Here is a 5395-nt window from a genome sequence, read left to right on the forward strand (position 1 = left end):
TACTTTTCAATCAAAGAAACAACTTCATGAGCACCCTTAAAAACGACAAATTCTTCAATTTGTTCGATATCATAGTAACTATAAACACCCTTTGCATAAGAAGATAATATTTCATTATCATTGAACTCACATAGGTAGGGAAGGTGTTTTTTAGGGTTCTTAGAGAAACAAGTAAAATCACAAATTTCCCAAAGATTCCAAGCATAGCATAGCAAACTATTTATATGATACCATAAGAGCTTCCCTTTTTCAGCCAAACGATGATGCACAAAATGAGCATGCTCATCTAAAGATTTCCCATCAACTAAGCTAGTTGGGGTTTCAGCACGAGCGCATAAGGATCGAAGATGATCCAAGTAGAATACTTTAAGTGGATCCATATCAATAGATTTTCAGCAAGCGAAGATGCAAGCATATAGAAGGCACATGGCAACACGAGCAAATAAGAAGCAAGCGAAAAAGAGGCGAACGGAAAAGAGAGGGTGAATAAAACAACAAGGGTGAAGTGGGGGGGAGGAAAACGAGAGGCAAATGGCAAATAATGTAATGCGGGAGATAAGGGTTTGTGATGGGTACTTGGTATGTTGACTTTTGCGTAGACTCCCCAGCAACGGCGCCAGAAATGGCTCGTTGTCGGGAGTCCAAATTGACTTGACCTTGCGTAAGCCCCCTCCCCGGAAATGGCGCCAGAATTCCTTCTTGCTACCTCTTGAGCACTGCGTTGGTTTTCCCTTGAAGAGGAAAGGGTGATGCAATAAAGTAGCATAAGTATTTCCCTCAGTTTTTGAGAACCAGGGTATCAATCCAGTAGGAGGCCACGCACGAGTCCCTCGCACCTACACAAACAAATAAATCCTCGCAACCAACGCAATAAAGGGGTTGTCAATCCCTTCACGGTCACTTACGAGAGTGAGATCTGATAGATATGATAAGATAACATTTTTGGTATTTTTATGCTAAAGATGCAAAGTAAAATAAAAGCAAAATAAACGGCGCTAGAAATAGCTTGTTGTCGAGAGATAAAATATGATGGAAAATAGACCCGGGGGCCATAGGTTTCACTAGTGGCTTCTCTCGAGAGCATAAGTATTACGGTGGGTGAACAAATTACTGTTGAGCAATTGACAGAATTGAGCATAATTATGAGAATATCTAGGTATGATCATGTATATAGGCATCACGTCCGCGACAAGTAGACCGACTTCTGCCTGCATCTACTACTATTACTCCACACATCGACCGCTATCCAGCATGCATCTAGAGTATTAAGTTCAAAAGAACAGAGTAACGCTTTAAGTAAGATGATATGATCTAGAGGGATAAATTCATGCAATATGATATAAAACCCATCTTGTTATCCTCGATGGCAACAATACAATACGTGCCTTGCTGCCCCTACTATCACTGGGAAACGACACGGCAAGATTGAACCCAAAGCTAAGCACTTCTCCCATTGCAAGAAAGATCAATCTAGTAGGCCAAACCAAACTGATAATTCAAAGATACTTGCAAAGATAACCAATCATACATAAAAGAATTCAGAGAAGATTCAAATATTGTTCATAGATAAACTTGATCATAAACCCACAATTCATCGGTCTCAACAAACACACTTCAAAAGAAGATTACATTGAATAGATCTCCACAAGAGAGGGGGAGAACATTGTATTGAGATCCAAAAAGAGAGAAAAAGCCATCTAGCTAATAACTATGGACCCGAAGGTCTGATGTAAACTACTCACACATCATCGGAGAGGCTATGGTGTTGATGTAGAAGCCCTCCGTGCGATGCCCCCTCCGGCGGAGCTCCGGAAAAGGCCCCAAGATGGGATCTCACGGGTACAGAAGGTTGCGGCGGTGGAATTAGGTTTTTGGCTCCGTATCTGGTAGTTTGGGAGTACGTAGGTATATATAGGAGGAAGAAGTACGTCGGTGGAGCAACATGGGCCCAACGAGGGTGGAGGCGTGCCTTCCTGGTTGATGTCTTGACGTAGGGTCCAAGTCCTCTGGATCACGTTCGTTCCAAAAATCACGTTCCAGAAGGTTTCATTCCGTTTGGACTCCGTTTGATATTCCTTTTCTGCGAAACTCTGAAATAGGCAAAAACGGCAATTCTGGGCTGGGCCTCCGGTTAATAGGTTAGTCCCAAAAATAATATAAAAGTGTATAATAAAGCCCAATAATGTCCAAAACAAAATATAATATAGCATGGAACAATCAAAAATTATAGATACGTTGGAGACGTATCACTTGCACATATAGAACATCATGTTGTGAATAACTGGAATAAACAAGGCATGCTACGAACAACCAAAGATAGCATTTGAAACTGGACATATGCTAACTACAAACAACCGAACAATCAGAAAACATTAAACGAGGCATGTGCTAGCTATAACAGGCTTAACAGCAAGCAAATATATGCATTCCTATCGGTATGTTTAAAACTGGATTGATGAAATGTATTGCACGGTAAATAATTGCACATATAGAGCATCACATTGTAAACAACTGAAATAAACAAGGCATAATGCAAACAACCAAATATAGCAATTAAAACTGGACATATTCTCACTACACTACAAAAGGGACTCGACAAAACAAATCATGGGTTCCCCCCTATGAAGAGGCACGGCAAAACAAATCATGGGTTTCCTCACTTTTCACAGATGAGCTCGTTCCCGTGGGAAGATCACGGACCCTGGATGCGCTCCATGTTGTCGCAGATGGGCTCCTTCCCCTTGGAAGAGCACGGATGTAGGGTGCCCTCCCTGATGTTGTAGACAGTCTCTTTCCCCTTGGAAGAGTAGATGGGCTCTTTCCCCTTGGAAGAGCCGGAGAGGGTGCCCTCCTCGTGGTCGCCGTCGATGAGGTCTGACTTGGAAGCTGTGGATCCGAAGCCAGCGTCGCAGAACGTGCCCTTCAGAAATGACAAAAGGGGCTCGATGGTGATGTAGGATGGCAAATTCTTGACAGCGAGCCAAAGGAGATCAGCAGCGGGGCCATGGATGAGATCGACGGCGGTTGAACCCGAGGGGTCCTGTGGCACCCCGATCCGCATGGAGCAGGGGGCCATTGCACGTCAGCCCAGGATAACACCAGACGCACGACGGGTCCAAGATATAGCATTCCAGGTACAAGAATATTCATCAAATACATGTATAGAAGAGTACATCATTGATGAATACAATCATCTGGCATAGCCCTAAGGCTATAAACTGACAGCGGAAGTCTATTTAAATGGCGGCGGAATTCTTGGTTTGGCAGCATAACAACTCTGGCTGGGCTCCACAACTCACAGGACTGGCAAGGTTAAGGCCTAGCACGACGGATCAGGCGAACAATTCGGGCACGACCTACAAAACTGGCATGACACGTCAGGTCAGTACATTGAATGTACTTGCAAGAAAACCAAATACATAGCATCCAAACGAGCAGAAGACAAAGCGAGAACCGAGCGCATGCAACAGCCTATCTCTTATCAATTACTAAACATGGCATGATAAAAATCAACTAAGCATGAACAAAATCATAGCATCTACTAACATGGCAATGACATGGCATATCAAAACATGATTATAACATGGCAATGGCAAAACATAGCATAGCATCTCAATCATAGCATAATTTAACATATAAATCAAAGCATGGCATGGCATCATGAAACTATGCTGAAAATAAGCTACTGGTCATATCCAATGCAGACATAACAGGTTAACTATATGCAACCATCTCTGTTCTATCATGGTTCTTTAAATGCAAATAATGATATATTACTCATGCAATGCAACCAAACTTGTGCACCGAGTCCCTCGAACTCTCTTACCAATAGGTTGCCTCGCAACCGAACGGTGATCTTTCCGGCGATCACAACCACGACCAACACTTGGTCTCCAACACTCACCGATACCTTGTCTCGTGATAATAGAAACCATTGTCGTGACTTCTCACGACTACCTCACAATTCAAGTCACCATATTCTTGTTATCACATCTTTATTTACCAACTTAATTATTTCAGGTTTATCCTCCATTTCGACCAAGACCTGGTAGTGGGACCTAGTACGAACTGTGTTGCTATCGATGGACTTTATATACACTCTGCAGAGGTAGCACACTGTACCCACACCACGGAACCCATGGCCTCGTCATCCCATTCGGGTGGACCAATGGCATTCCGACGAAACTGACCTACTGCCATGACACTCTCCCGGCCACTCCGACCCACTCCCAACTGGGCTAGTCCTGGGTGGCCCCGTGTCTACCAAAGACACAACGACCACCGTCGTGGCCAAAACGTCCCTCACGGGGACCGGTACCAAAAGTTTTAACAACGGGCACACAAGGTTACACTACAAAAAAAAGACACATCCGTGACATTTTGGGCCGAACGAAATTTTCTTCTATGATGATAATTGTGACAAAACCCGGTATCATCATAGATGTGGTGGGCTCCTACTTCTATGACAAAATATCATGACAGAAAATGGGCTTTTCGTCCTGGGCGGGCCGGAGACGCAGCTGCATGCCATTCTTTGGGCCGTCCATGACAGAAAAAACCGTGGTAGAAGCGAGGGCGAGGAAAATTTTGGGGAGTTCCCGGTTACGGTGGGAGGTCGGGGGCCGAGCGATGCGCGTTTCTCTCGTACACGTACGCGCGTGTGTGCGAGGCATTGGCTCTAACTGAACCCGAGCGAGGCGTTGGGCTCTAACTGAACCCGAGCGATTGCACTGCAGGCTACGCGTTACTGAACTCGAGCGATCGATCGATGACTGTTCACTGAACCCGATCGAGTGATTCCTTCGCTACTGCTGCTAACTGAAGCCGATCGATGCTGCCTCTGGGATGAATAGTGAGCGTTGCGGGGGGGTTTGGATGAACAGTGAGCGGTGGCGTTGCCTCTGGATGAACAGGACCCCGTGGTGTGGTCGAGAGCTGGATGAACAGTAGACGGTGGAGGGGTGCCCGTGGAGGGTGGTTGAACAGGACCCCGTGGTGTGGAGGGCTGGATGAACAGTAGACGGTAGAGTAGCGCGCGGTGGAGGCTGGATGAACAGGAGCCCGTGGAGGCTGGAGGAGGTCGACGGTAGCCCGTGGAGGCTGGAGGAGGTCGACGGTGGAGATGAACAGTATCCCGTGGAGTCCCGTTTTGCGGTACGCCACACCCCTCCCGATGAACAGGACCCTTGTTTCGTCCGTTTTGCGGTACGCCACACCCCTCCCGATCAACAGGACCCCCGTTTCGACCGTAGGAGGTCCGTTTCCTCCGTTTTGCCGTACGCCACACCCCTCCCGATCAACAGGACCCCGTTCCGAATGTAGGAGGTCCCTTTCCTCCGTTGTGCGGTACGCCAGGCCTCGTTTCCATCGCCTGTTCCGTCCAAGCCCTCCCGAT

The sequence above is a fragment of the Triticum aestivum genome, chromosome 6D (genome assembly GCF_018294505.1).
Source record: "Triticum aestivum cultivar Chinese Spring chromosome 6D, IWGSC CS RefSeq v2.1, whole genome shotgun sequence".
NCBI lineage: Eukaryota > Viridiplantae > Streptophyta > Magnoliopsida > Poales > Poaceae > Triticum > Triticum aestivum.